Source organism: Triticum dicoccoides, chromosome 3B (genome assembly GCF_002162155.2).
Source record: "Triticum dicoccoides isolate Atlit2015 ecotype Zavitan chromosome 3B, WEW_v2.0, whole genome shotgun sequence".
In the NCBI taxonomy this organism is placed as follows: Eukaryota; Viridiplantae; Streptophyta; class Magnoliopsida; order Poales; family Poaceae; genus Triticum; species Triticum dicoccoides.
This window is the reverse complement of record NC_041385.1, coordinates 218,004,445-218,025,242: the sequence shown is the minus strand read 5'-3', so window position 1 is coordinate 218,025,242 and position 20,798 is coordinate 218,004,445.

The window sequence follows — 20,798 nt, the reverse complement described above, 5'->3', positions numbered from 1 at the left end:
GGAAAGTGTAGCGTAAGTATTTCCCTCAGTTTTGAGAACCAAGGTATCAATCCGGTAGGAGGCTCCTCAAAAGTCCCACGCACCTACACAAACAAACTGAGAACTCGCAACCAACGCAATAAAGGGGTTGTCAATCCCTTCACGGCCACTTGCGAAAGTGAGATCTAATAAAGATAGTATGATAAGATAAATATATTTTTGGTATTTTGTAATATAGATGCAAAAAGTAAAGATGCAAATAAAAGTAGATTGAAAGCAAATATGATAAGAGATAGACCCGAGGGCCATAGGTTTCACTAGAGGCTTCTCTCAAGATAGCATAAGTATTACGGTGGGTGAACAAATTATTGTCGAGCAATTGATAGAAAAGCGCATAGTTATGATATTATCTGGGCATGATCATAACAATAGACCGACTCCTGCCTGCATCTACTACTATTACTCCAAACATCGACCGACTCTTGCCTGCATCTAGAGTATTAAGTTCATAAGAACAGAGTAACGCATTAAGCAAGATGACATGATGTAGAGGGATAAACACATGCAATATGATATAAACCCCATCTTGTTATCCTCGATGGCAACAATACAATACGTGCCTTGCAACCCTTTCTGTCATTGGGTAAGGACACCGCAAGATTGAACCCAAAGCTAAGCACTTCTCCCATGGCAAGAAAGATCAATCTAGTAGGCCAAACCAAACTGATAATTCGAAGAGACTTGCAAAGATAACTCAATCATACATAAAAGAATTCAGAGAAGATTCAAATATTAATCATAGATAAACTTGCTCATAAACCCACAATTCATCGGATCTCGACAAACACACCGCAAAAAGAGTTTACATCGAATAGATCTCCACAAGAGAGGGGGAGAACATTGTATTGAGATCCAAAAAGAGAGAAGAATCCATCTAGCTAATAACTATGGACCCGTAGGTCTGTGGTAAACTACTCACAACTCATCGGAGGGGTAAGGATGTTGATGTAGAAGCACTCCATGGTTGATTCCCCCTCCGGCAGAGTGCCAGCGAAGGCTCCAAGATGAGATCTCGCGGATACAGAAGGTTACGGTGGTGGAAATTGTTTTTCGTGGTGCCCCTGGATGTTTTCGGGGTACGTAGGTATATATAGGAGGAAGAAGTACGTTGGTGGCCACCCTAGGGGCCCACGAGACAGGGGGGCGCGCCCTACAGGGAAGGGGGCGCGGCCCCGTATCTCGTGGGGCCCTCGGAAGCTTCTTGACTTGCACTCCAAGCTCTCCGGATCAGGTTCGTTCCAAAAATCACGCTCCCGAAGGTTTCATTCTGTTTGGACTCGGTTTGATATTCCTTTCCTTCGGAATACTGAAATAGGCAAAAAAACAACAATATGGGCTGGGCCTCCGGTTAGTAGGTTAGTCCCAAAAATGATATAAATGTGTAAAATAAATCCCATAAACATCCAAAAGGGGTAATATAATAGCATGGAACAATAAAAAATTATAGATACGTTGGAGACGTATCACCCCCTTTCCTTCCTCCCTCCTTCCTCTTCCTTCCCTCTCCTACTCCTAATAGGAAAGGGGGAGTCCTACTCCCGGTGGGAGTTGGACTCCCCCCATAGGGCGCGCCACCCCCTTGGCCGGCCCCCTCCTCCACTCCGTTATATACGGAGGAGGGGGGCACCCCATAGACACAACAATTGATCTCTTGATCTCTTTGCCGTGTGCGGTGCCCCCCTCCACCATAGTTCTCCTTGATAATATTGTAGTGGTGCTTACGCGAAGCCCTACGATGGTAGAACATCAAGATCGTCACCACGCCGTCGTGCTGACGGAACTCTTCCCCGACATTCTGCTGGATCGGAGTCCGGGGAACGTCATCGAGCTGAACGTGTGCAAGAACTCGGAGGTACCGTAGTTTTGGTGCTTGACCGATTGGGCCGTGAAGACGTACACTACATCAACCGCGTTGTGCTAACACTTCTGCTTTCGGTCTACGAGGGTACATGGACACACTCTCCCCTCTCATTGCTATGCATCACCATGATCTTGCGTGTGTGTAGGAATTTTTTTGAAATTACTACGTTCCCCAATACCTTGATGCTTATCACCTCCATTTCCACCTTGGCGACGTCGGTCGTGCCTTTGGGCTCCCCGGGCGGGCCGTTCGCCCACAACTTGGCCAAGTAGTGCGGCAGTGGGGACGCCCCCGCTCTGATGCAGACGACCGACACGATGATAGGGGCGCCGATGTCGAGCACGCCGCCGACCAAGAAAAACGCGCGGCGGTCCTCCTCCGCGAACAGCAAGAGCCGTGGCTCCAACAGTGGCACTTGCAGCTGGAGCACCTTGCCGTACTGGATCCTATGCACAGGCATGGGATGCACGGTGCTGATGTGGTGGTAGAGCGCCAGCGGAGGGCCTTCGTAGCCGTAGACGGGCACGGGGCATTTGCAGGGCGCGAGCGGACACACGCTCTGGTGATCGGCGAGCTTGTTGTAAGTGATGTAGAGCCCACAGCCTTTGTGCGGGCACTCCACCCTCACCGATGAAAGGACGGAGTCCACCGCCGTGTTCCGCACGTCGAAGCCACCGCCGCGCTCGCACTTCTAGCACTGCCGCTGGTTCCCGGGGTGCTCGACACGGCAGTCCGCGCAGGCCAGGTCCCCTCCCTTGAACTGCAGAAATCAATCGAACAGCACATCAATCAAGAAACCTGCACCTTGCTCAATCAGCCGAACGGACGAGGTGTATTCGAACCTCATACACTGGAGGCGTCAAGGGGCGGAGGCACAAGGGGCAGTGGAGCACGGTGAGGTCCATCGAGACCCTAGAGAGGTCCATCGTCGGGTCCTGTTCCTGTTCGGTCTGCATGATCTCGCCCTCCTCATGCACAACCATCTCTCGACTTGGGCCGGGGTATTACAAAGCTTTACCGTCACATATTTTATACTCCCTTCGTTCCTAAATGTAAGTCTTTATAGAGATTTCACTAGGTGGACTACATACGGAGCAAAATGAATGAATCCACACTTAAAATGCATCTATATACATCCGTATGTAATTCATAAGGCTGGTCATAGTGGGAGTAACATAGGTAGTAACTTAGATGCCACATAAGCAAAAATGATGAGGTGGCAAGTAGTTAATAAGGAGAGGCAAATAGAATAACATAATATGTTACCATCACATAGCGCTTCCCAATGCAAAATGAGTCTGCAAAGTAATAAATGAAGACATCTATATTACCACATATATGATACTACCCACTATGAAGGTAGTAACATAGACTAGTAACATATGCATGTTACTAGTCTAAGTTACTCTCCACTATGACCAGCCTAATGGAATCCCTACAAAGACTTATATTTAGGAACGGAGGGAGTACTACTTCAAGGTGCATTAAATCAACACATGCAAGTATCAAAAGAAGAGTCACGGCATGCATGCATGCGTTGTAATTAATGCATCAGTAAACGCAAATTATTGAAATATATCGAGTGCAGTGCTTTGATGTGTCACGTCAACTCGTATATCAATGAGAAGTTTGATTATCCTCTCCCTCACGGACTTAACTGCACCTGCCTTTGGCTGTATGACAGGTTGGCCACACACCTGTCGGGCCCACCTGTCATACACGCAAAGGCAGGAGCGTCTCTGCCTCGCCCATGAGCGTGGTGGCTGGCAAGACTAGGAGAAGCTTTCTCTACACGCTCTCCCTCCCGCACGCGGTGGAGATGCAACAGTTCAATCGGTGTCAGATGGCCAGAAGCGTACTGTAGTACTCCTCCAGTGCAGTAGTACTCCATCATTGTTCGACTTCCCGAAGAGGCGAAGAGCCAAGCACAGCCCGGACGCTCGTGTGGCAGTTTCATGTGTAGAGTAGTCTAGGATAGTGTGTACCGTGCCTGTAAGCTTAAAATCGTTGGGGTTGGCTCCATGCTATGTGGCCGTCTTGAAGTTTAAAAAAAATTAAAATAGTCTTCTGGCCCTACCTGTCACCCTGGTGATTGTAGTTTGCACGCTCATCTGGTCAACACAGGAATATATATTTTAATTTGTTTTTTTAAAAGGGGGGACTCCCCGGCCTGTGCATCAGAACGATGCATACGGCCACATATATTTTAATTTGTGGTGGGTAAATGTTAGAGGTTGCAGCCAATATATTGTACACTGCGGGTCTTTCAGCCAAGTTTAGAGGCAAGCATGTGGGGCCAGTGCTATGATGTGTCGCGTCAACTCGTACAACGAGGAGAAGCTTGATTTTACTACACGCCTTCTCCCTCGCCCATGCGCGCGGTTGCTCGCAAACGAGGGCAGACTTTTGCTTAGTAGTACTTCTACAACAAGCTATCCGTCCCGCTCGCGGTGGATGGACATGCAGCAATGGATTCGACACTGTAGAAGCAGTAGTAGTAACATCATTGTTCGTCTTCTCAAAGAGGCGAAGAGCCAAGCGCAAACCGAACGTTGCAGTTGCGAACATTGGAGCACGCATATAGCCAGGCTCTTGCATGAGACAAAATTGCTATGTGAGCCCACTATTGTACTAGTACATACAACTACTTGCTAGTATAGCCCTGTAAACCAGAAAGGAGTATTTTCCCTTCTAGAGATTTCAACAAGTGACTAGACTACACCAAGACGGAGTACATATGGAGCAAAATGAGTGAATCTGCACCGTAAATAAATACATACTAGTTCTATCGTTTTCCTCTCCGAGGTGCACAATATTGAGTATACTGACTAGTCTCTTTTTGACACGCATTTACCTTTTTTGACACAGTATAGACGCAAGCGCTCATATACATGCGCATACACTCATCCCTATGAACGCACACATGCACGGCACTATCATCTTGAAATTTACGAAGTCACCATAGGCACCTCGTCGCCGATGGGTCCATAGGTGCTTGAATGCCAAGGAGGAAGAGGGTAGCGGTTCCCGAGACGTTGAACGGTCAATGATGCATCCTCAATTACATGCAGAGGGAATTAATTGGAGAAGTAGAATAGAGCCAGCACGATGTGAATGCAACAGAGTTTGGACTCTCATATAATAAAGGCGCCCCACCACTCCAATCCATCTACTCCCAAGTCTCTGCGCAACACTGCTCACTCCAATCCAAGACCAAGTGACCAGAAGCCACAAGCACCTATGGAGGCGATGGACGCGAGCGGCAGTCGGCTGTGCCAAATCATCCAAGGCGTCGGCCTGCGGCCCCGCACCGCGCGGCATTTCTAGATGGTGCTGGCGACCGCAGGCATCATAGCCCTCGCCGACGCCGGCATCGCCTCTTGCATGGATGACATGATGGTCAACTCCATCCGCAAATTCACCACCGTCAAGAAGCACGCGGACGACCTTGCCGTGCTGCTCCAGCCCGCACGCCCAGGCTCCTCATTGCTTGCTCCCCTCATCGGCCTACATGGTGACGAACTCTTTCAAGCCCTGGTGGCCCTACAGGTGCCGGAGGTCGCGATGAAGAATGTGCACCTTGAGGCCGCGCTCGCCGCGCAGCGCCTCGCCATGCAAGAAACCGTCGACCTGCACATCCCATCTACGAGGAAATCGTCTACATAGGCCACTACAAGGCAAGCGAGGATAGAAAGATGTTGGCCTTCTTCCAGCGGCTGGAATCTTTGGACGCCATTGTTCAGAAGCACGTCGACCTGGCCACGAAAGCCACTGCTACTTAGGCGCCGTTCGGTGGGCCGGCGCCCTGAGTCTAGGAGGTGGACGTCGTCGATGGATGCATCTCTTCTTCTTGCCTCCTGTAACCAGCACTACATCGCCTCGTGGCCTTAATGTTTCATTAGTATAGTACTCCCTCCATTCCCAAACATAAGTCTTTCTAAAGATTCCAGCAAGTGACTACTACATACGGAGCAAAATGAGTGAATCTACACTCTAAACTATGTCTACATACATCTGTATGTTGTATTCCATTTGAACTAGTATCTAAAAAGGCTTATATTTATGAACTGAGGGAGTATATGGCATTTTTATTCCAGTCATAACGTTTTCACTGTGAGGTGGGGCCGCAGTTGAGCAAACCCACCCCGCCCACCGGGCGTTGGCCGAGTTTAGAATTGGAAGAGAGAAACGAGGGAGGAGAGCTAGCTGTAGCACGGACGTTGTTGTCAGATGGGACTCGTGTTTATAGAATAGGAGTACTGAGCACTCGTGCATCTTTTTTTTGAGGGAAAAGTTAGTCGTATGTCTAGTACTACCACTAGTCGGGTGCGTGCGACCTATAGTTGTCATCACTTTAGGTCTCCTTTTCGAACCGCGGCTACGCTTCAGAGTACATATTTTTTCATGCATTTATCCTCCTATATGTACTCCTAGGCTATTTCCACGTGCTCCCATTTGCCGACATGTGGGACATAGAGCATCTGGGTCGTAGTGCATGCACGACTCAGAGCATATGCCGGGGTACTTTACATTTCAGACCTCACGAATTACATGCAAACCCCCCGCAGAAGAATAAATAAATGAATGAATTACTACATGAAACCGGATTATTTTCATGGAAACCGGAGCACGTTCATTAAATTTTGGACATAACACATTTATAAAAATTGACCAGACCTAAACTAGTCTAAGGGCCTCTTTGATTTTTCCCGCAAAAAAGGGCCTCTTTGATTCACAGGATACTGAAAACACATGAATGGGGAAAGTATGATGGCGATGAACCGAGACAAGGAGAACTCTAACTCAGTTAGAGGTTACAGTTAGATTCTAACCCTAAACTAACTCTAAACCAAAGAGGTGTATGGATGGCAGGGTTAGATTGAAAATAAATGCTCTATCTCAATCATTTGACTACTTTGGACCCTATTTTTAGTCAGACTAAAATAAGTCCCTTGGATCCAAGCACCCTCTTGGTGTGGTCGGCTCTTCTGTGGCCTCCTCCGCTCACAATTGACATAAACGAACCATCTATACAAATCAAGCATGCAAAACATGATAATTTTTACTTTGTCCATACAAATGAGATATCCCACTTAAACACACAAGTCGTCAGTCAAGCTTCACAAAATAAAAAAACACTTCATGAAACAAAGAATGAGCTAACTCATCACGGTAGTCATTCACGATAGGGAGGGAGCCCGGAGCCCCTCACGCACCGAGGGAGGAGCTCGCCATCGTCGCTCTGGAGGAAGGCTCTGTAGAGCCCAAGCCCCGGGAACCCCTCCGATGTCGGCCCTTGCGAGTTGAGGTCGACACCGTCATGGGTAGCAGGGCCGCTTGCCGCCGACTGGGAACTTAATCTTTGGGCCTCTAGAAATAATGCAAGCATGTAACTAAAATATCTAAAAAGGTGAACTGAATCTTTGGGCCTCTAGAAATAATGCAAGCCTGAAACTGAAATACCTAGAAAGGTGAACTAAATCTTTGGGCCTCTAGAAATAATGCAAGCCTGAAACTAAAATACCTAGAAAGGTGAACTGAATCTTTGGGCCTCTAGAAATAATGCAAGCCTGAAACTGAAATACCTAGAAAGGTGAACTGAATCTTTGGGCCTCTAGAAATAATGCAAGCCTGAAACTGAAATACCTAGAAAGGTGAACTGAATCTTTGGGCCTCTAGAAATAATGCAAGACTGAAACTAAAATACCTAGAAAGGTGAACTGAATCTCTGGTCCTCTAGAAACAATGCAAGCCTGAAATTGAAATACCTAGAAAGGTGAACTGAATCTTTGGGCCTCTACAAATAATGCAAGCCTGAAATTGAAATACCTAGAAAGGTGACCTGAATCTTTGGGCCTCTAGAAAGATTTATTACCTCCTCAATCAGCATCAAACAATTCCATGTGTGCACCACAAATCTATAGCAAGTTTGATCAGGATCTACTTTTCCAAATCAGAATTAGCGCTAGAGCAAGCAAGATCAATGATATGGCCGTGAAACAGAGAAGGAACGAACAAACTCACCCCTCTTGCAACCTCCCTGGAAGATGCGCCACCGCCGCGCACGACAGAGGGAGAAAAACGACTAGTGAAGGGGGAGCGGGGCGACCTTCTAAGGTCGGAGGGAGAGGGCGACCGGAGTAGGGCGGCGGAGGCCGGAAGGAGAGGGCAGCCGGAGGAGAGAGAGGGAGAGCGGTGCTTGGGCGGGCGGCCCTATGGGGAACAGAGAGGAGTCGTGTGAGAGGGGGGAGCGATCTGGTGCGGGAAGGTGAGATTTTTTTAGGGGAGCGATCTGGTGCGGGCAGGTGAGATTTTTTTTAGTTCTCTTTTAGTGGGCCCGAGGATAACTAACACATTGGGAATTATCATCAAGCTAGTTTTCATCACGTTCATAAGATTCGCGTTCGGTACTTTGATAATTTGATATGTGGGTGGACTGGTACTTGGGTACTGCCCTAACTTGGACAAGCATCCCACTTATGATTAACCCCTATTGCAAGCATCCGCAACTACAATAAGAAGTATTAAGGTAAACCTAACCACAACATTAAACATGTGGATCCATATCAGCCCCTAACGAAGCAACGCATAAACTAGGGTTTAAGCTTCTGTCACTCTAGCAACCCATCATCTACTTATTACTTCCCCATGCCTTCCTCTAGGCCCAAATAATGGTGAAGTGTCATGTAGTCGACGTTCACATAACACCACTAGAGGAAAAGACAACATACATCTCATCAAAATATCGAACGAATACCAAATTCACATGACTACTAATAGCAAGACTTCACCCATGTCCTCAGGAACAAACATAACTACTCACAAAGCATATTCATGTTCATAATCAGAGGAGTAATAATATGCATAAAGGATCTGAACATATGATCTTCCACCAAGTAAACCAATTAGCATCAACTACAAGGAGTAATCAACACTACTAGCAATCCACAGGTACCAATTTGTGGTTTTGATACAAGATTGGATACAAGAGATGAACTAGGGTTTTGAGAGGAGATGGTGCTGGTGAAGATGTTGATGGAGATTGACCCCCTCCCGATGAGAGGATCGTTGGTGATGACGATGGTGATGATTTCCCCCTCCCGGAGGGAAGTGTCCCCGGTAGAATAGCTCTGCCAGAGCCCTAGATTGATTCCGCCAAGGTTCCGCCTCGTGGCGGCGGAGTTTCGTCCCGTAAGCTTGCCCATGATTTTTTCCAGGGTAAAAGTGATGATATAGCAGAAGATGGACGCCGGAGGCCCACTAGGGGGCCCAGGAGATAGGGGGCGCACCCTATAGGGGGGCGCCCCCTGTCTCCTGGACAGGGTGTGGGCCCCCTGGCCTATTTCTTTCGCTCATAAATTCTTATTAAATTCAAAAAGTTGTTTCGTGGAGTCTCAGGACTTTTGGAGCTATGCAGAATAGGTTTCCAACGTTTGCTCCTTTTCCAGCCAGAATTCCAGCTGCCAGCATTCCCCCTCTTCATGGTAAACCTTGTAAAATAAGAGAGAATAGCCATAAGTATTGAGATATAATGTGTAATAACAGCCCATAATGCAATAAATATTGATATAAAAGCATGATGGAAAATGGACGTATCAACTCCCCCAAGCTTAGACCTCGCTTGTCCTCAAGCAGAAGCCGAAATCGAAAAATATGTCCACATGTTTAGAGATAGAGGTGTCGATAAAAATAAAATACGGACATGAGGGCATCATGATCATTCTAATAACAGCAACGTATATAGATTTTGTCATATGATTTCCTATGCTCAAGTAATAAGCAATTCACAATGTCAAGTATGGTTCAAAAACTTCATTGGGAACTAACAAACTATAATCTCAGTCATTGAAGCAACTGCAATTTATCGTAACATCAGAAAGAGTCAATAATAGAGCTTTTCAGCAAGCTCACATACTCAACTATCTCGTAGTCTCCTATAATTGTTAACACTCACGCAATACTTGTGGTTATAGAGTTTCAGCCGGACACTAATAAAGATAGGGGCTTATTGTGTTGCCTCCCAATGTATTCACCTTTAGGCGATGTCAACAATAATAGCCCATGCTAACTTACATCCAATTGGATATATATATATATATATATATATATATATATATATATATATATCATGATCTTTCAAACACGAGGAGCTTGCCAAAGGATAAAATAAAAAAGGGAAAGGTAGGGATCACCTTGACTCAAGCATAAAGTAAAAACATGAAGTAAAAGATAGGCCCTTCGCAGAGGGAAGCAGAGGTTGTCATGCGCGTTTAGGGTTGATGAACGAAATCTTAATGCAAAAGAACGTCACTTTATATTGCCCCTTGTATGTGGACCTTTATTATGCAGGTCGTCGCTTTTATTACTTCCACAACAAGTTCGTACAAAGCTTATTTTCTCTGCACTAATAAGTCATACATATTTAGAGAGCAATTTTTATTGCTTGCACCGACGACAACTTACTTGAAGGATCTTACTAAATCCATAGGTAGGTATGGTGGACTCTCATGGCAAAGCTGGGTTTAAGGATATTTGGAAGCACAAATAGTATCTCTACTTGGTGCAAGGAATTTGGCTAGCATGAGGGGGAAAGGCAAGCTCAACATGTTTGGAAGGTCAATGACAATATACTTTAACTGAGATGTTGGAAAACATAAACCATTACACTGTCTTGCTTGTCCAACATCAACTCTTTTAGCATGTCATACTTAATGAGTGCTTCACAATCATAAAAGATGTCTGAGATAATATATTTATATGTGAACCCCTCTTTCCTTATCACTTCCTATTAATTGCAACAATGACCAAGGCTACGTTCATCAACTCTCAACAATTTTTATGCCTCATACTTTCTATGTGTGAAGTTATCACTATCCATAAGATCAATATGAACTCTTTTATTCTTTCTACTTTCTCAAGATCATAGCAACATAGCAAAGCCCTTGACTCAACACTAATCTTTATTATAGATAGCACACGGACTCGATTACATAAAGAGATCACAAAGCAAAACTCAAAACTACTTGATATCAAAACTTCGAACTAATAGATCAAGATACTACTAAAAGGATCGAACTAAATAAAGCGGTAAAGATAGGAGTGTGATGGTGATACGATACCAGGGCACCTCCCCCAAGCTTGGCAGTTGCCAAGGGGAGTGCCCATACCCATGTGATTATTTCCTCGGAGGTGGTGAAGTGGGAGTTGTTGATGATGTAGGCTTGTCTTCCGTCTTCCAAGGTATAGGCTCTCCATCATAAAAGGATGATCGAGTCTCCGGGATCCTTAAATCTGTAGCCAAACTCATTCGCTTGAATCTATATTCATACTCACAGTTCTAGTTTTGTAGGTCATAGATCTGGGCTTGGAGGTGCTCGATTTTCTCTTGAAGCTTTAAGATGGTCTCCCCAATGACTTTAGCATCTAGCTTGTGGTTGTTGGTGAAATGCGTGATCATCATCTGGTTGGCATTGATTCCATGCTCCACCATCCCTTGGCACTTGAAAACTTCCTGTTCCACGGCTTCAAGCTTTGTCTCCACGCTCCCGGTACGCCTTGGTCCCTCCACATCGCGGATGTGCAGCACCCCCTCACGCATCTCAATGGTTTGAGGATGATGCAGCACCTCCGCGAGATAGGGGTTGATAACCCTCTCGAAAAACTTGTCCTTGGGAGTGCTTGGAGATGCCATGATGCCCTAGATCTGAAACAGAAGCAGCTCGAAATGAAAACAGAGGATATTTGCGTGATACGGTGGTCAAAACCTTCAAGAGTATATATAATGAATTTTTACCGACCAAAATACGTAACATACAAGAAAACGGAGTCCGAGAGGCACACGAGGTGCCCACGAGACAGGGGGCGCGCCCTACAGGGGGGGCGCCCTCCTCTCTCGTGGGAGCCTCGTGTCCCTTTCGGACTACTTCTTTCTTCCTAAAATTCTTAAATAATCCAAAACTGATGAAAATTGCCAGTAAAGTTGTTTTGGAGTCGGTTTACTTACCGTACAACATACCTATACCTTTTCGGAGTCTGGAACGTTCTGGAAAGTGTCCCTTATGTATTCCTCAGGGGTTATGGTTTCAATAATATTAGTTTCAACATTTATAGGATTACCTGAAATATAATGTTTAATTCTTTGACCGTTAACCACCCTTGGATTTATGCCTTCGAAGTTGTTAATTTTTATAGCACCAGAACGATAGACCTCCTCGATAACATAGGGACCTTCCCATTTTGAGAGAAGTTTTCCTGCAAAAAAATCTTAAACGAGAGTTGAATAATAACACATAATCTCCTACGTTAAACTCATGCTTTTTTATCCTCTTATCATGCCAGCGTTTGACTTTTTCTTTGAAAAGCTTGGCGTTCTCATAGGCTTGGGTTCTCCATTCATCAAGTGAGCTAATATCAAACAACCTCTTCTCACCGGCAAGTTTGAAGTCATAATTGAGCTCTTTGATAGCCCAATATGCCTTATGTTCAAGTTCAAGAGGTAAATGACATGCTTTTCCATAAACCATCTTATAAGGAGACATACCCATAGGATTTTTGTATGCAGTTCTATAGGCCCATAATGCATCATCAAGTTTTTTGGACCAATTCTTTCTAGATCTATTCACAGTCTTTTGCAAAATTAATTTGAGCTCTCTATTGCTCAACTCTACTTGACCACTAGACTGCGGATGATAAGGAGATGCTATTCTATGATTGACATCATACTTAGCGAGCATCTTACAGAAAGCACCATGAATAAAATGTGAACCACCATCAGTCATAAGATATCTAGGGACTCCAAACCTCAGAAAAATAACTTCCTTAAGCATTTTAATAGAAGTGTTATGATCAGCACTACTAGTTGGAATAGCTTCTACCCACTTAGTAACCTAATCAACAGCAACTAAAATATGTGTATAACCATTGGAGGCAGGAAAAGGTCCCATGTAATCAGAGCCCCAAACATCAAACGGTTCAATAACAAGAGAATAATTCATAGGCATTTCTTGACGTCTACTAATGTTACCTATTCTTTGACATTCATCATAAGATAAGACAAACTTACGAGCATCTTTGAAGAGAGTAGGCCAATAAAAACCAGATTGTAGTACCTTGTGTGCAGTTCTTGATAACCCACAAGTATAGGGGATCACAACAGCTTTCGAGGGTAGAGTATTCAACCCAAATTTATTGATTCGACACAAGGGGAGCCAAAGAATATTCTTCAGTATTAGCAGTTGAGTTGTCAATTCAACCACACCTGGATAACTTAGTATCTACAGCAAAGTATTTAGTAGCAAAAGTGGTATGATAATAATAGTAACGGTAGCAAAAGTAAAGATAAATGTTTTTGGGTTTTTGTAGTAGTTGTAACAGTAGCAACGGAAAAGTAAATAAGCGAAGAACCATATATGAAAAGCTCATAGGCAATGGATCAGTGATGGATAATTATGCCGGATGCGATTCCTCATGCAATAGTTATAACTAGGGTGATATAGAACTAGCTCCAATTCATCAATGTAATGTAGGCATGTATTCCGTAAATAGTCATACGTGCTTATGGAAAAGAACTGGCACGACATCTTTTGTCCTACCCTCCCGTTGCAGCGGGGTCCTAGCGGAAACTAAGGGATATTAAGGCCTCCTTTTTATAGAGAACCGGACCAAAGCATTAACACATAGTGAATACATGAACTCCTCAAACTACGGTCATCACCGAGAAGTATCTCGATTATTGTCACTTCGGGGTTGTCGGATCATAACACATAATAGGTGACTATAGACTTGCAAGATAGGATCAAGAAAACACATATATTCATGAAAACATAATAGGTTCAGATTCGAAATCATGGCACTCGGGCCCTAGTGACAAGCATTAAGCATAGCAAAGTCATAGCAACATCAATCTCAGAACATAGTGGATACTAGGGATCAAACCCTAAAAAAACTAACTTGATTACATGATAAATCTCATCCAACCCATCACCGTCCAGCAAGCCTACGATGGAATTACTCACGCACGGCAGTGAGCATCATGAAATTGGTGATGGAGGATGGTTGATGATGACGACGGCGACGAATCCCCCTCTCCGGAGCCCCGAATGGACTCCAGATCAGCTCTCCCGAGAGAGATTAGGGCTTGGCAGCTGCTCCGTGTCGTAAAACGCGATGAAACTTTCTCTCTGGTTTTTTTCTCCCCGAGAAGGAATATATGAAGTTGGAGTTCAGGTCGGAGGAGGTCCAGGGTGGCCACGAGATAGGAGGCCGCGCCCTAGGGGGGCGCCCCCTGTCTCGTAGACAGGCTGTGGGCCCCCTGGCATTAATTCTTTCGCCAAAAATTCTTATTAATTCCAAAAAATGCCTCCGTGGATTTCCAGGGCATTCCGAGAACTTTTCTTTTCTACACATAAAACAACATCATGGCAGTTCTGCTGAAAACAGCGTCAGTCCCGGTTAGTTTCATTCAAATCATGCAAGTTAGAGTCCAAAACAAGGGCAAAAGTGTTCGGAAAAGTAGATACGTTGGAGACGTATCAACTCCCCCACGCTTAAACCTTTGCTTGTCCTCAAGCAATTCAGTTGATAAACTGAAAGTGATAAAGAAAAACTTTTACAAACTCTGTTTGCTCTTGTTGTTGTAAACATGAAAAGTCAGCATTCAAGTTTCAGCAAATATTATGAACTTACCATACTCACAATAACACATAGCTAGGTCTCACAATTACTCATATCAATAGCATAATTAGCTAGCGAGCCATAATAATAATACCCGAATGACAACACTTTCTCAAAATAATCATAACATGATATAACAAAATGGTATCTCGCTAGCCCTTTCTGAGACCGCAAACCATAAATGCAGAGCACCTTTAAAGATCAAGGACTGACTAAACATTGTAATTCATGGTAAAAGAGATCCAGTCAAGTCATACCCAATATAAACTAATAATAATGAATGCAAATGACAGTGTGCTCTCAAGCGGGTGCTTTTTAATAAGAAGGGTGATGACTCAACATAAAAGTAAATAGATAGGCCCTTCGCAGAGGGAAGCAGGGATTTGTAGAGGTGCCAGAGCTCGATTTTAAAATAGAGATTGAATAACATTTTGAGCGGCATACTTTCGCTGTCAACGCAACAACTATGAGATGGTTGTATCTTCCATACTACATGCATTATAGGCAGTTCCCAAACAGAATGGTAAAGGTTTATACTCCCCCAACCACCAACAAGCATCAATCCATGGCTTTCTCAAAACAACGAGTGCCTCCAACATACAACAGCCCTGGGGGAGTTTTATTTAATTATTTTGATTTGCTTTGATCTTTTTGGATCATGGGACTGGGCATCCCGGTTACCGGCCCTTTCTCGTGAATGAGGAGCGGAGTCCACTCCTCTTGAGAATAACCCACCTAGCACGGAAGATATAGGCAGCCCTAGTTGAAACATGAGCTGCTCAAGCATACAAAACAGAATTTCATTTGAAGGTTTGGAGTTTGGCACATACAAATTTACTTGGAACGGTAGGTAAATACCGCATATAGGAAGGTATGGTGGACTCATATGGAACAACTTTGGGGTTTAAGGAGTTTGGATGCACAAGCAGTATTCCCGCTTAGTACAGGTGAAGGCTAGCAAAAGACTGGGAAGCGACCAACTGAGAGAGCGACAATAGTCATAACCATGCATTAAAATTAATTTACACCGAATACAAACATGAGTAGGATATAATCCACCATGAACATAAATATCATGAAGGCTATGTTGATTTGATTCAACTACATGCTTGAACATGTGCCAAGTCGAGTCACTCAATTCATTCAAAGGAGGATACCATCCCATCATACCACATCATAATCATTCTAATAGCATATTGACACGCAAGGTAAACCATTATAACTCATAGCTAATCAAGCATGGCACAAGCAACTATAATCTCTAAATGTCATTGCAAATATGTTTACTTCATAATAGCTGACCCAGGAACGATGAACTCATCATATTTACAAAAAACAAGAGAGGTCGAGTTCATACCAGCTTTTCTCATCCCAATAAGTCCATCATATATCGTCATTATTGCCTTTCACTTGCACGACCGAACGATGTGTAAAATAATAAGAGTGCACGTGCATTGGACTAAGCTGGAATCTGCAAGCATTCAACTCAAGAGAGAAGACAAGTAAAACAATCATGCCTATAAGAGCCACTAAGCATTTTCAATATGGTCTTCTCGACCCCCAAAAGAAAGAAAAGAAAATAAAACTATTTACACGGGAAAGCTCCCAACAAGTAAAGAAGAACGAGAAATCTTTTTGGGTTTTCATTTTAATTTCTACTACAAGCATGGAAATTAAACTAAGTAATTTTTTTTGGTTTTTCTTAAAGTTTATCAAACACACAAGAAGAAAAGTAGAAAAAGAAATTTAAACTAGCATGGATAATACAATGAAAGAGTATGAGCACCGACGACTAGTGTGTGAACATGAATGTGAAGTCGGTGAGAAATATGTACTCCCCCAAGCTTAGGCTTTTGGCCTAAGTTGGTCTAATACCAAGGACCGCCGCTACTCTCCCTAGTGTAGTGGGAGGTGTAATCAGGATACCACTGGCTGGTCATCTCCGGATCCCACTGGACAGATGATGCACGATAAGGGTCTAGCTCAGGTTCCGGTTCAGGTTCAGGTTCTGGAGTAAAAGCTTGGGCTAGATGGTTGTTCACCGCTTCCGGCGTGACAAGGCGATTTTCTGCAAGCAAATCAAATAACAGAGGTGTAGGAAAAATAATAAACTCAAAGTGTTTCTTATTGAATCTAAGTCTATACAAGAGCATCTTCTCTTCGTTGTCAACAATAAACTTGTGTGCTACCATGCTCTTGTAATCTAAAATGTGAGGGGGTAATTTTGTCTCCTCCTCCTCATAGTGCCTAATGGGCATCTGAAAATGTTCAACAAGACGTGCAGCATAGATACCTCCAAATATGGGGCCTTTTGTACGATTTAGGGCTAGTCATTTAGCAACGACGACACCCATACTAAAAGTCCCCAGAAAGACTCTCCTTGAGAGTCTTCTTCATTTAGTCCCAAATGCCTAGTTTAGTCCCTAAAAAGTCCCTCCCGTTTGGTAAAAAAGTCTCTAAGAGGGACTTTTTCTAGTCCCTACACAAAAAAGTCCCTGGAAACAAACATCCCCTTAATCAAACCTCGATTGAAGTGCCACACCTAGTTGTGCTAGTTGATCACGGCTCTCGTTGATTGCTCCATGATTTAAAAGATAGAGAAAGTATTAAGGAAAAGTGGGCCATCTAGCTGCTGGGTTTATGAAGAAAAAGATAAGGAATCTCCCTGGAGTCACGCCGCTTTGAGACGGACTGTTCTCCGCTTCGAATAGCACTAGTTGCCATGGTTTGCCGAACTTTCCACGGTACGCGGAAGAATCGGCTCATAGCAGCGGAGCTCGATCACCGGGCATGGCCGCAGCCGCTAATCTCATCTTGATCTTGATCTGATACTGCGGCCAAAGTAGTACGAAGCCCGCAGTAATAACTTCGAAGAAATTAACTGTTGCAAGATAATCTAATTAAAAAAATAGCACCTGACCGGGCGTTGGTTGAAGATCCCATCGTGTCACGATGACACCTTAGCCGGCTCTCAATGAAAGCACCAATGTCAGTTCAATATCCGACGTATCTCGTAGTATGGTTCCTAAGCTAAACGTCTTGGAGCGATGGTAACATGAACACGGGGTTTTACCAAGCTTCGGGCTCTCTTGATGGTAACATGAACACGGGATTTTACATGCTGCTTTTGATTGTATACATATGGATGTAGTACAGAGTACATGTATCTACCACGAGATTGTAGTAATGAATATGAGATTGTCTATTGACTAGCCTGACCTCGGTTTATATAAGACACCGGAGGCCTAGGGTTTAGGAGAGTCCTTGTCTTGTGCGCCAAGTCTTGTGGAGTCTTCCTTGTATGCGGCAGGAGCTGTCCAAACTGGCCCATGAGTATACGGCCATGGGGGTCCTCGGCCCAATCTAAATGATCGGGAGACGACATGGTGAGTACCCCCTAGTCCATGACACCGTCATGCTTCGCCTCCACCTCCTGCCGACGACGATGTTTGGCCTTCGAATTTGACTGGAGGGAATCGATGATCGCCTGCTGCTCTGCCTGCAAATCCGCGTCCCCAGCTTCCCCCACGTCCTCCTCCTGCTCCTCCACCGCCAAGTCCTCCTCCGGATCCACCACGTCTGAAGGTAGCCCCCGGCAATCCGTGCTTCACGCCTTGCCTGGATCTGCTCAAGGAGCTGCAGCCGGCGCTCCGGCGTTAGATATGGGTAACTCCTTACCGTACGGCATGCATGGCTACTAGTGGTTGCGGGTGGCGATTGGAAAGTGCGGCGGCGGCTGACGTAGAGGGGGGAAATGTTGAAAAGTAGGGTTTTGATACCGACGGCTGGCTTAAATAGTCGGGTTAGGGCACTACACGGCCTGCCGAAGTGGCGCCACGTGACGCCATCGGTCCGATGGAGGAGACAAGTTTCGGATCGCCGGGTTTCAGAGGGTTTTTCTGTGGGACCCCATCGTCAGTCCGATGTGACGGGCGCGTCCGAGCCTCCCCATATCCGCCTAGATTTAGGCTGGGTATGAGAGGTGTTGGTCAATCCGGGCGTATGAGACCCGTTTGAGACGTCCTCTAGATCGCTTTTTTGTGACCGGCCACTGATCGGACTGTCCGCCTAGACGTTTGGGACTGATTTGAGGCGACCGGCCGTAGATGTTTTCAGATACCTGAAATTTTTGTGTCCTTCAGTTAGCGAGTGATGCGGTACCAAAGAGTCCAGATTCAAGGTCAACATATTGGCGTCCGCATTGGCGGCGATCTTCAACTTCTTTTCCTCCGACACCGCCGCCACCTCCATCTCCAATAGGTTCTCTCCTGATTCTATGTGTCGACGGCGAAAGGAAGAAGAGGTTGGGAGAAAAGGGCGGGAAATTGTGTGGTGAGCAACAGGGGATGGAAGAAGAGAGTGGGGGATTTTGGCGCGGAAACAGTGCGGGTTGCTACAAAAGCGCGGGCTCTGCCTTCCTTTTGGGTGGACCGAGAGGGTCAGAGTGCGACGTTTAGCGTGTCTGGGCTCCCGCAAAACCCCCCCAACGTTTGGTTTCGATCTGGGGGAAAATCATGGTCCAGGCCGCGCCACGGACTGATACAGGACCGTGTTGGATGACTTCCGCGGTCCGGACGTATGTGAGTGGTTTGAGGGCCACGTTGGAGATGCCCTAAGGAGGTCACGGCTCGATCCTCACTCCCGCACCACCCGATTCCTTTTTGTTTGGGAAGAAAAAAAGGGGCATTCACTGGCCAGGCTGTTAGCAGTGAACTGGTATGGGAAACTGATGTGGCACTGTCGTTGCGTTGTGTTCATGCGAAAGTAATCTATGGCTGGATGGCTGTTCGCCGGCAACTGCCACACAACTAGTTGGCATTTCTCGGCTAACATTTTCGTTGAAAAATTAACGTTAAAGATAACGAGCACACGTTCACGTTGTTGCTTCCGCCCGCGACGCCATGAGGGTCGTCAGATTGCTTTGACCGAGTCTGGATGAAGAGAAGCGAGTTTTATTCAGGAAGATTCTTTCCCGTCAACCGCTATCCATTTTGCCCTCCTCCTTGAGCCACCGCTCGCTCCCCTCAAAATCTCTAGGCCACCCCAAGCAAAAAATCTAGAGAGGACATCGAAGCAAACGTACCTCGGATAATGCATCAATGGCACGGTGGAATAGGGATTCCTTCGCTGACAGTCAACGGCGTCCGAATCCTTGGCGAAATGGTGTAGCGGCTGAACAAAATTGTGGTAGCTGATGAAGAGGGGGAGTGGAGTGCGCCAGTGGAGGAGAGACGGGTGAGGAACCGAGGGAGGGAGGGGAGGAGATTTGTGGGGGGATTGTTCGCATGTTTGCTGGTAAGAGCGAACGGTTCCAAAACGTGAGGTGACCTGACGACTCCGCCCGCGTCAAGATTCGTGCGCCTCATCCAACGGCCGGCAGGACATTGTTGACGCTGGAACGCGTCACACGAACACGTCGATGTGTACCCGTGGCGCCGAGGGAGATGCTCCGCAACTCACACCGCGGGAGGCCGACTTCCAGCGCGATACGCAAGACAGCAAGCCGGCGCTTTTGGGACCCGAAACCGCACACGCCCGGGAGGGACCCCGTCTGGGCGCGCGGCGGCTATGGGATGCCCTAGGTCGACCTGATCGCCCCTAGGGCCTCGAGGTTCGCCACCCTGCAATGAAGAAGAACGAACGAAGAACGAGGAAAAAGAAGAACTAGGGTTAAGGAGAAAAGATAAAAGATAAAAAGTGGTAGATTGATTGATCGATTGTGTGTTGTTCAATCGGCCGTCACCCCTTAGGTATACAAGAGGTGGCTGGACTTCCCGTGCAAGGAAAAGGCTTGGATTCACGTCCAAAACCCTAGTCAAATTCGGATTGGTTTTGTCCGAACTTTCCAAAACTGTTCGGTTTAAACTGGCTGCACCTTGCGGGTCTTTTTTGTGGTGGTAAACAATCTCGGATGGAAACGAGCCCAAAAGCAATCTTGACCGTTTCGACGAGACGAACAACTTTTATGTTGAACGTTTTTTGATCAGAGGTCATCTTGAAGGTCAAATCGGTCGGGCAAAACAGGCTATCCCTCGCGCTACCCATCAGACAGGGTGTCTGGTGGGGCGCGCCAGTTTTTGCGTCTTGACAGGGCTGTATTCCGATGGCTCTAACTTTTGCATACGAACTTGGATTGGAACGATTTTTATATCAAAATCGATCGTTTCGACGAGACGAAGACAATTCGTGTAGATAATGTTTCCATTTGAGGTCGTCTTGGGGGCTT